The 12,452-nt window shown below is 44.0% G+C and overlaps 1 protein-coding gene across 2 annotated transcripts in view; it reads right to left on the reverse strand.

The window, feature by feature from the left end:
- The window catches only part of DIP2C (disco interacting protein 2 homolog C), a 270,126-nt gene that overhangs the window by 219,165 nt on the left and 38,509 nt on the right, over positions 1-12,452 (reverse strand). The gene's annotated exons all lie outside the window — the stretch shown is intronic.

Consider the following 12,452-nt stretch of genomic DNA (forward strand, 5'->3'; position numbering starts at 1 on the left):
AGCTATTCCAAAGCCTTAATTCCAACCATCCTCTTCATCAGCTCCAGCCAAGTATCTGCATTTTCAAAACCAGGATCTTCCTAGGACTACTAAATGATACCTTTGACCACTAATCTCTGGGCAGAAGCACTTTAGTGATAAATAGTAGGAATGAACAGGACGTGGCACACCTCTGTGGCTACAGCTCCCTTTGCCTCCAGACAGGCTTTCACCAGCCCCATGCTTCCCCTCTGGCATTTCCAGGCACGACCCCGTGGGGAGCTCGCAGGTGAGAGGCGTACAGAAGCAGGCGATGTTCTCAGAGCCCCCGAACCCTCTCCTTCAGAGTACGAAGACTGTATCATGAGGTGCAGTGCAAGATGTAGATAGGACCCAGGAGGGACACTGGCCAAATACTTTTTACCCTTTAGGAAGGACTTTAAGGGGATGTTTTTAATAAGCATAGATTTTCAAATGTGCTCTGTCCCTCAGCAAGGGGGCTGTGAATGGAAGGTGTGGAAGCAGCTGAGGTAACACAAGTTGCCAAGAAATCTGTCTTGGACATGATTCAAGGCACCTAAAATTGGCCTCACTTTACATTCTTGGCAGCAGAAACTGATTAAGATAAACCATTTCTCACTAGCTACTGTTTTTAATAAATAGCCTACTACTTGTAGGCTATAGAAACTGGTACAGTGACTAAGAGTGGGTGAAGCAGCAGAAAGTGGATGACTTGCTGGGAAGTTATTATTAGCTATCTGATGTCAGAGCAATGACAGCTACCTCTGTAGTATTTGGAAGCAATGTTTGCACAAGGTTCTTTGGAAAGTTCAGCTCTCAGTCACTCCCGGAAGGGACAAGTGCAGATGGAGACATCATCAGCCCATTCTGCTGTCCTCTGGGCAATAATAACCCACTCTTCCCATTTCAAAACAACATTCAAATAATAGATGGCTGTGTGCCCTCTATAGTACCTACAAAAACATAGACGTAGGATGAGCTGCCCACCAACACTGCAACTGCCCCCTCTGACACAGCCACAGGTGAACCAAACCACTGTTGTGGGGTTGCCTGCAAATAGCTTCATGTTTGCAGAAGAATATCATCCTTGACAAGAAAGTGAATGCATCTCCTCACATGACACCACCTGCTAGCATTTGGCAAATGAGGAGAAAGCAGATTGGAGAGATGAAAGCATTTCCATTCTGGGAGTTCTAGGAAAGACTTGATCATCTCAAACACTGGAAATCCTACTGAAAATGCAAGAGCAGCAGGATGGATGGTTTGGTTAGACAACCACTGTGCTGACAGAGCCCACCTGTACCTTGAGGACAGTAAATGGAGACCAAGCTCAAGCCATTTGTTAAACACTGGAAACCTTCCCAGAATGAAACCCAGACAGTTCAGAACACACCATTTTTCTTCCACATACAGCACAATTATCACCTCTACACTGGATCTTCATTTTTCAAGGGTTTTTTATTGAAGGCATTACTATCCCAGGCTGTAGTCAGAGGGATCACAGGATCACAAGATGTCAGGGGTTGGAAGGGATCTCCAGAGATCATTGAGTCAAATCACCCTGCCAGAGCAGGACCATAATCCAGTGCAGGTCACACAGGAACGCATCCAGACAGGGCTGGAAAGTCTCCAGAGAAGAAGACTGCACAGCCTCTCTGGGAAGCCTGTTCCCTGTTCCAGTGCCCCATGTCCCTTACAGTGAGGAAGTTCCTCTCCATGCCGAGGTGGAACTTCCTGTACTGTAGTTTACATGCACTGCCCCTTGCCACAGGGTGTAATAGAGAAGAGCCTGTCCCCTCCCCTCTTGACATCCAGCCCACCTCCGGAGCACCAGTCTGGCCCGTGCATCTCAGCCTCCACCAGGCCCAGCCTGTGCTGCCTGTGCTCCCCAGAACCATCTGGCTGCATGACTGTGACAGCTTCCCTCTTTCTGTTGCTTCTGCAGCTTCACCTCACTGCCCTCCTGCCCCAATGATGCACAGCGTCTGTCTGTCAGCACCTACTGAATGAAGCAGTTGGTTTGGTGTCTCGTCCTCCACATGCAATCCCACGTTTGTCTTCAGCTGGAGACACGGGGTAAAGTCAAAGTCAGGAGACTGACCTCCACAGTAAAGTAATCAAGATATTTTAGTCCATAAACCAACGTTCAGCTCCACTCCAGCCAACTTCAGAACATCTGGAAGCTTTTGCATCAGTCAGAAGGCTGGGGAATATTCATGTCTTGATTTCTGCACTGGAAAGTCACTCCCAGACCAAGAACTGGCTGTGGCAACACACAGATACGGCCAGCAGATCAGTGCTGATGCCCTCTACATCTGGTAGATGTCCCTTGACACTTTCAGCAGTTAGGTCCCTGGCTTACAAGTTAGCTGCTCCTTCTATAGCTTAAATTCTGCTAATCTGCCAGAGTCGTTTTTGGCAAGCAGCAGGAACAGTGAATCATCATCATACATTATCCCTGGGAGACTTCATAAATAAACCCTCCTATCTGAGGAGAACGGGCTGAAGGCCTTTTATACGAAGGAAACTATTCTGGTCCTGTAAATAAGTTCCAGTGATTCAGCCCAATAAAGGAACCATTTCTTTTCTCAAGCTGATCTCTACTGGAAAATGACAGGGCTGCTATATTGCTGCACACCTCCAGATTTCATTCATTTCCCTCCAACAACCCACCAAAAGAGAGAGAAAAACTGATACAAACTCTTCTCTTCTACAGGTTTTCAACCTGGTCCTATGCATCCCTCATTTTTATTTTAAAAGCCTCCCAAAGCAGAGGTGACTCAGCAGTCATTACCTCAGACTTCCAAGATAAAATTAGACGTTGTAACAATTATGTCAATTAAATTAGCCAGACTTCTTTAGCAATTCTGATTATAACCAGATATTAAATTTCAGACTAATTTGAATTGCAATCGTAGCCTGTATTTACATCTTAGATGAATGCCAGATAGAAATGTCAATTAATTTGTATATATTGTTTGCAAGACGAATTAGGATCGTCAGGCACAGCACTAGACAACATCTCTACAAGCAGTAAACAATGCCATTTCTTCTCAAAGGAGAGATTTGCCAATTTCCCTCTTTCTGATGCATTTTGAGGCTTTTTTGCTTATTCATTTGAAAGGGGATAAAAAGGAAAATAAACCAACAGCAATAAAAGGCCCTGGCTTTGCTAAGAATGTTAAGGAAGCTCTCAAATCCAGTAAGCCCGTAAGGTGCGTTGCTGACGGCACATGGACTTTAACAACAATGAGTCTTCATCAGCAAAGTGAGCTGTGCAGACTCTGCCCAAGCATAGAAGTCACTCAGCAACAAACATCTGTCCCACAAGGGCACAATCCACCACGCACAGAATCTCCAGCCGCTCAGCCAGTGGTGAAGACCCTCTCCCTGGCTACAACAGGATTTCTGAGCCATGAATGGGCCTTTCTCTCTAGCATAATCCTTTCCTAATTCCATGTCAGGATTTCATTATGTAATTCTTCTGTTCTGGAACTGAAACAACTTTGAGTCTCCCTCAGCGAAAGTAAGACATTAATAATTGTGTCTCCCTGACACGTGGGTTTCGCAGACCCTGCGCCGTTTTCTTCCCAGAAGACAACACCAACAAACACTTTCACTTTGCCACCCAATGTTCTTAGATACTTACAGCAGTAAAGAGTGGCTACCAAACTGCAGCTGACATACAAACACCACGTTAAGAGATGGCATGCTCTCTCAGAGCTTGTGGAGACCTAAACAGTCTGTCAAGCCATTTAGCAGCAAATTGGGTATCTTACTGTTCTGAACAGGACTGAAACAGGACATGCACTGCTGTACGGAATCAGGAGTGACAGTTTAGAAAGAAAGAAAGAAAAACAACTAACTGGACCTGAAACAAAAAAGGGAGGCTACAGCCTCTTACCTATAAACCCCTCCATGAACAGAGAGGGATTTCTGCCTAACAAATGCATCTTTTCATATACACAAACGAGGTAAAGCCAACATGACATCTGTGTTATTTCTGGAGGGAATTCACTGATGGGGAAGAACTGGAAATAGCCTCTCCCTGATCAGAGCCCACTGGCACAAAAGCCCACTCCTGCAAACCCCCAGCACATCACTGATCTTTCCAGTGCGCACAGCACCTTGGTTACTGGTGGGAGAGTCAACGATATACACACAGGGTCACAGTTCTGTACCAAATGGGAGGCTAGAGGACAACCAAACTTCTACCTGCACACCCCAGACCCCAGCAGCAGCAGCAACACTACAGAAGTTTTTTATGTTTTAAGAAATAACAGTAAGTAAAAAAACCCACCCTGAAGTACCACTAATTCTGCATATAACCAATTCATTCCTGCCTCTGTCCCTAGCATTACACAGATAGCACTGCTCACAGGGCAAGGTCACCTCACGTGGTGGCAGCCCTTGCTAACCAGCAAAGCAGGTGACATGCCAATTTCACTCCGCAAACCCATTTCTCCTGGTTTTTACCGAAGTTCCATTGGATTTCTCAGTGTGTATAGCCTCAAATAAATGTGGATTCAGAGACTGAAAATGCTGTTGTTATGTGCAACCTTAAAGGGAAAGGAATTTCTTTTGACAGGGCCTGGAGAGCAGTATTTTTAGAATTCACATATGCCACAGTATCTCAGCTAAAAAAGAACTATCAGTGTGTTTGTGCTCCATATTCCCAACTCACTGAAATCTCAAACTGCTCAGCCTCAATCTTCCACACAGTTAAGCAATGCTTTTGTGGCTTTATGCATTTTCTTATCTGCCATAAAAATGCTCCCTTCCATGTTCTTCCTCTGTGAGCCCTAAATAACTTTTCCATTAAAAGCAATTTTCTGCTATCACAATTCGCACTGCAGTCTTCTTGTTCAAAATAGATCTGAAGTATCAGATCAGACTAGTGAGCTATTTGGCTCAATATCCTGTCCCTGACAGCAGGGCTCATAAACGGTGTAGTGAAGGGTCAGGGAACCACTATACAATCATCTGCTCTTGTAGAAACATCTCCATACTACTCATTCATTTACAACTAGTCTTAGCCCCTGAGCACAGGAGCTCTTAACCTATGGCTAACTTTACTTGCTCCGAAGCCTCTTTTTGCTGCCCACATTGGAGTGGCATTTGCCTTTGCTTGAGCTGACTTCAGAGGACTCCTGTGTTCAATGCATTTGTTGCTGCTTGCATGCTGAGGTCTGCACACCTCAGTGATGCTCCTGCCGATCACAGCTGTCACCTCTATGAGTGTGCTCTCAGCACTCAGATGCTCAGATCTGAGATGCCTTCAAACGAAGGTCTGGCAGGATCCAAGACTGCATGCAAGCAGATGGCACGTTTGTCACCAGCCTTAAGCAAGGGCTGAACTATGTAATGCTAATGAGGTCTTGTCACAGATGAGCTGCAGGACTGCCCATCAGCCTGTGCTGGATTAGCTGACCTACCCACAGAACACCACTGCTGCCTGCAACATTCCAGACACACCAGTAAGAAATTCAATGACTCCCAGCTCTTGGCCCTTCCCAAAATCGTTTTAAATGCTCAACTGTCCAGCCGTGTATAAAGCAGCCCGGAGGCTGCACAACAATCGACGGCTTGTAAGCCAGACCAGGGCACAGTATTGAGCGTGGGCCCGGGCGGCACAGGCTCTGTACTGCGGATACAGCACTCTTCTGTCCAGGTGGAAGCATGCCCACAGGCTGGAAATATCCAACACCCAGCTTCTAACTTGTACCCAGAGGAAACAGCACACTCAGATTTGGACAAACAAGCTGTGGAAGTCAGATATGTTCGAGCTTCTCTGCATTAAACAAGGTAACAAGAAAAATGAGGAGAGTATGACTGCTTATTACTGCTTATGAAAATATACCAAGATAATACCCAAAATTGCAATAATATCTTCTACAAACTACTAAAAATGTCAGCTTGTGATCCATGCTGTGACACTGAATATGAAAGATAAAACAACAGGTTTCCACATTCAATGTTTAAATAAATGTAGCCTTACTGCTGAAAGCAGGCAAATGGAAGTAATTAACCAGATCTCAGTTCCAATGTTTGCTCTCATTTGTGGCCTGGCTTTCCAGTTTTCCTATGCATCTGTTGAAGCCCAAAACCAGAAAAGAAGGTCAAACTGAACTATCCTACAATCTGGCTTTGGGTAAAATTGAAATGGGACAAACGTGACATACTTGGTGACAGTCATCACAGGACAGCCCAAACCCCACCAGTGCAGACCAAGGCCACATTCTAACCCCAGCTCTTCCCTGATTACAACATCATCTGCCAGCAGTTCATTTTGCACATGAAATAGAGTACAATGAATTCCCAACAAACTGTCTGACTGCTCTGAATTCAGCTTTCCCTTTTCTGTGAGGGCCAGTAACTGAAGCAGCCGGGGGAAAAAACCTCTCAGGTTGTTTGAAATATGAGTTTTATTTGGACTGTGGTGACAAAGCTCTCGAGGTAATGACACATTGGGCTACTTTTTTCTTAACAATGTTACAAACCAAGCATAAATTGATTATAAAAACATCCACTGGAATTTGAGTCACTTTAATAGATTCCTCTTACAAAACTGCTGCAGAAGATACTGCTGCCCCATGTTCAGCCAGGGCTAAGAACACCACTTCAGGCATTGCACAAGGACACCCAGCATCAAGCACTAGATGTCATGACTCCACAACAGACCAACCAACTTTCTCTCACTATGGCACTCTTTATTCTTCAGTATGAACAGACAATATCTCTGCAGTCTCTGCACTGCTATTCATACTGCCTGAGGCACACTCAACTCATCACTGCTTTCCTACTAAATGCACACAAACTTTTCCAAGTCTGTATCTAACTGATTTTACTGTATCCAAAGGGTAATGTCTCCCTATAACATCTGCTACAGAAAGCAGGCAGGCAGCTTCTGCTTGGCAAAGCCTAGGATGGACACCAGAGTAGCTGCATCAGCCATGCTTTCATAATTCAATTTGCCTTCCACTTTACCTTTCCTGCCAAAGTAACTACCAAAATCAAAATCCCATGGTTGGAGTCTTTTAATGAGGGAAGACATAAAAGCCCAACTCATTCATTTGATGACACTCAATATGATTCCCTCTTTACAACCTTGATGGTGACACCCAGAAAGATTTTTTTTTTTATCAGTTTGGTTCAAATCCACAGAAAACCTGAAGCAGACTCCTATAACCCATCCATTAGTTTCCACTAGGAATACATGTGGAAAAGTCATTTCTGCTGGCCCATTCTTGCTCTTTGCATTACCTGGCTCTAGCCATCACTTCTGCAACATGGAAAGGCACAAAAAATTATCAGAGAGAAGCGTTGATGTCAATGATCATGAAGCAAGGAGAGATTCTGCACACAGCAGTCTGTTTCCAAGATCAAATGTTCCAGGTCTTGTTTGTGATGATTATAGACTTGTTCCTTACGCAATTATTTGCTCCATTAGGCCCAAATTTTTGATGGCTTTCTCAGCCATTGCAATCAGCACTTATTCTGCAATGAACAGCAAGGCCACCTAAATGCGGAACACAGAAGTTCTCTCTTAAAGCAGGTGGCATCAGCACGAGTCCTACACTCAAAACCTGCTTGATGCTTCCAGTGGTGCTGAAACACCAGTGTAAATCAATGACCTCATGATGGTTCACATCCTTCAACCTTAGCTAAAGGCTTGCCATGCCCTCAGCCTCTGCTCACTCTTTCCTCACCCTTGGTTCAACCACACCCCAGACAGCTACACCCAGTACAGTGAGCTTAGTTTAGAACCTTTCTTTCTTAAAACCACAGGCATCTAACTTTCTTCCCTACAAGTGAACCTCCTCTTGCTTCCCTGACACCATCCGTGACTCCCTGCATTTTGACACTGGTTCTTCAGCTAGTGTCTGCTGTGTGACCATAAAAATCATCCAATGGTCCCTAACTTAGGTGGATGAGTAACTTAGCTCCAGGACCTCAGTACTGCTCCATCCTCCACCCAGCATGTCAGACACAGCCAGCCAGCCTGTGCTGAGAAGGAACAGCCATGACCCCAAGTGCCACTACTAAGAGAGTTTTCAATGGAACTTGACCTGGCCCTGTAGCAGCACCCCTCCAGTGTGACCTGGCCCAGCTTTCTGACCTGGAGTCTCTCCTACCAACTTACTGAACTCTGAGCACCCAGCTCTCACGTGTGGAGTGACTTGCAGGACGAAGCATCCCTCATTCATTTCTGTCTCCAAAACCATGAAAGGCCCAAGCCAGACATGCCCTTGAAGACCCCTGAATTCAATCCACATATTATTAAACAAATGCCTTTATACCATTATGTGGGAAAGCAAGAGGGGGAATAAAAAGTACTCCTTCACACTTCTTGGACAGAAAAAAAACCAACCACTTCAAGCCCAGCCTCCATTCAACTCTGTCACACAGGCGCTTTCTGAAAACACAGCTGCCCAAATCACACCCCAGCTCCTGACAGAACAGGCAAGGAAAAACAAAGGAAAAACTTACTCTGCTTTATTAAGTTTTGAAGTCGCAGTCAGGCTTTTCAGCTTGCAGGCTCAAGTTTAAGCCTGAATATCCAAACAGAAGTAAGGCCCTAAAACTGAAGAGACATTTGTGCAGCTGGATGCTAGCTTGATGTGATGAAAGGACAACACTCCAGCTCAAGTCTGTGTTCCTGAAAACAAATCCTTTATTATTTCCTCACAAACTATCCTCCAGTTGGGTTTTGGCTGCACTTTAAGTAGCATACTCTCCATCTGCCAGCTCCAGTCACACTAACACAGAGCCCCATGACAGTGGCTAAGAGCGAGCATGGAACCTGGCCGGAATACAGAACTGCTCACAGCTCTTACAGCAAGGGATAATGGCTAATTTGTAGGAGCCATTCGTCAACTTACATATTTATTTTTTTTGGTATGCAAGCTAATAATAGGCTTAAGCCTGAAACTTGCACTTGGAATAATGATTAAAGTAGCAAGCTTCAGCAGTTTCTGTCTGTAGAACTCTCTCGGTTGAACTTCTATAGTCACAGCAAACCCTAGGAGATCCCAGGAGCAGATATTATGAGTAATTGCTCTTTTGAAGCAAGAAGGACAATGCAGACAGGCAACAATTGTTTAATTTTGTGTTGTTGTTAAAGAGGTAAGAGGTGTCATGACAGAGAATGACTGCTAACTCACAGGAAGTCACTGGCACAGCCACTGACTACCAATCTCATACAACAGATTCAGTGATGTTACATCCTTAACTCTGAATGACTTCTCACCATTTCAGGTATAAATAGCATTGCATTCCCTTGTGTGAAGGGTTAACCTCCCTGGGGGTGGTGTGAACCTGAACCCAGGTGTAGTGGTTAGCCCACTCCCACCTCCTGTCTAGGGCCTCTATAAAAGCAGAGGAACTTGTTTCTTTTGCTCTTTCACCTGCCTGCCTGGTAGCATCACCCTTGTTCCTGCTGCTCCTGCTTTGCCCACATGGCCGCCCTACCACACGGTGGGACAACTATATCCTGAACCTACCTCCATCCATTGCCATCAATCCGGTTGTATATATATTTTCTGTCTTGTTTCCCTTCCCTATACCTTTTTGTAATTCCTGAATCTACCTCTATCCATTGCCATCAATCTGGTTGTATATATATTTTCTGTCTTGTTTCCTTTCCCTTTACCATTTCGTAATTCCCCTTACCTTAAATACCTTTTATTTATTGTTAAAGTTTTTCTTTTAACTTCCAAATCGAAGCAAGACTATTCTTTGGATGTTTTACCCCTTTTTTCTCTCTACATCTAATTCCTTTCTTTCCAAAAGGGACAGAGAGGAAAGGATGCTATTATTTTATTGTTCTGTTAGGTATTTTGGGCTCTGGGAAGCTAAATCAGACCAATACACCTTGGCCTGCACAACTAATTTTAGAAAGTGCCTGAAAACATAAAGGCTGCTTGCTTAATCTTTGCAGTGCTTGATACCACTGCACTACACAGAAGACAAGGCAGTAGATTGAAGAAAGAAGTTAGCACAGACCTATTAGCGAGTCTAAAACGGTGGCTTGCCTGGATCCAGCTAAAATGGAAAGTACTGTTACAGTGTGAAATAGCAAGCAGAGGACTGATCAGGCAGTCAAAAATAGCACCCTTGAAGAAAAAAAATAAATAAGTAATTTTCACTTTTGTAAAATCTTGATTGAGAAAGCAGTCTGAACATTAAAACTATGTGATGAAGGGGGCAAAAATGTAGTTACGAACCTAATTTCAGCCTTGTTCACACATGAAATTTGCATCACAGTAATAGGACTGGTTTAGTAAAAGCAACCAATGGAGAGTACAGTGAAATTATTCTCAGAGATTGTTACAGCAAGTGACCTCACACTGTACTCTTGCAGCACTTCTGTGGCCATCTCCAACTGGAGATTCTGGTTGTTTACAAGCAAGGCTCACATTCTGCTGGAGCTGTCTAGAGCCACAGTGCTGTCCTCTGGGGCTCCCCCGTAGCCTCCATCTGTCTTTCACTGGTCTCTAGTACTGTGGAGAGACACAGGGACTCACTGATTTTTTTCCAGCAGTTTCTCCAAAGACACAGTATTTGAAGCACATGAGGGAAGGAAGCTGAAGAGAAACAACAACTCTGGATAGCAGAAGTTTTATCTAAAAAGAATCTTCTTCCAGTGGCAATAAGAAGGTTTTGAACAAGTGTTATCATCAGGTTAAGCTTTGGCTAATCGGCATAAACAAATCTATTCATTACCAAAAGTCAAACCTGAAACACTCTGCATTAGAAACGGAGCATGAATCTGAGTGTGGAACTAAGACCTGTCTCTGTCAGAACCCTTTTCTACTCAATACAATATTTGCTGCCTCTAGAAACTGCACAAGTGGAAGGAGGAGTCAGAAACAATGACAGGGGTTTTACAGTTTTAACTTTGCCACTCTTCAGCACACTTTCAGCCTGCAACCAAAGGGATCACTTATGTCAAAGGAAAAGAAAACACTAACAAGAAATTAAAGATTTTTTTTCACTTTGGTATTTAATTCTTATATAAAATAAACACCTCTTAGACCACTGCAACAATATCCCTACTTAAGTGATTCATTTAACTAAATGAGGTCATTATAAAGCTTGGATCTTTATGCAAAATGGTAAAAAAAATCCAAAATCCCCTGATGAATCTTTAAGATGACATCTTTGCTGCAAACTAAGAACTAAGCCTTTCTGTTTACACCTTTCTAACAGGTGTGGGTTTATTTTAGGGGCCTGTGCCAAAAAGTAGCTCCCGATTAAAGTGGTAAGGAACCACTGTCAGTTATATTCTATTTTGCTCATACCAGTAAGAAAAAATGAGTATAAAACCCCTTCATCCTTCAAGCTCAGAGGTTACTTCGAGGACATTAAGTCTGTTTTCATTATAAACATGCTGAGTAAAACAGATTCACTCTGTCACACACAGAATCCAACCTGGGACTGCTGGACACCATTAGGAATCGAGCAGCTGCTTTATTCCTGCCCACAACAGTTTTCATCTCATGCTGAAAAACAGAAGCAAGCAAACCAGGTAGGCAGCTCAAACCCTTGATATGAAATGAGTATTTGTCTTTACTTATTCATGAGCTCACTTTTGTTTACTTGGCCATGCATATACTTTGTCCCAAACAGAGACAGTTCTGAATGTCCAAAACACATCTTGTCCAGCCACAGACTGCAGTGGGATTTCTTCCAGTTTGATACAGCACAGGGCTCAGATACTGCAGGGTCGGACAAAAGCAGCTCAGGGCTCAGAAAAAGGCAACCTGGTTTAGATCTTACAGCTCAGGCATACTGCCTGGCCACTTGCTAGAGTGGATGGTCAGTTGAAGGACATCCACAAAAAATTCCAGTCTCTGAGACTGGAACCTCAGCAACCCAAATGGCTACAACTGGCTTAGGGAGATAGACTGTTTTATGCAGGAAGGGAAGCAAGAGGAGTAAGTGCTGAAGTCCCACCACTTTGTCACTTGGCTCCAGAAGTGCCATGTGCAGCCATGAGTCTTTAGCAAGGATCATGGCAGCTGAAAACATGAAGCCCTCCAAGCTGCAGCGACTGTGTTTGTTAGAACAAGCCTACAGCTGGCATCCTGCACACAACTTCCCACTGCCTCTGATCTCACTATCACTTTAAAATAGCACATTTCCGACAGTGCTTTTCTATTCATTTCCATTTTGCATGGGATTTGCATTTCTGCAACTGGCTTCTCTGGGTTCACATACTTCATCTGCGTCACACACTAAAACCTGGCCTTCTGTTCGCTTTCGGTAGGATCCAGCGAGAACCAGAAATGCAAACGCACCAAAACACAAGGGTCCACTTGCATGCAGCCATAAGCCAATGCACAAATACGAATGCATCAAGGACTAGCATTGAAAATTACTTTTCTCCCAAGTCCTAGCTCTTATTTTGCTGTATGTGATTGTCTAGAAACTACAATTAAAAACCATTT

The sequence above is a fragment of the Pogoniulus pusillus genome, chromosome 23, assembly GCF_015220805.1.
Source record: "Pogoniulus pusillus isolate bPogPus1 chromosome 23, bPogPus1.pri, whole genome shotgun sequence".
NCBI lineage: Eukaryota > Metazoa > Chordata > Aves > Piciformes > Lybiidae > Pogoniulus > Pogoniulus pusillus.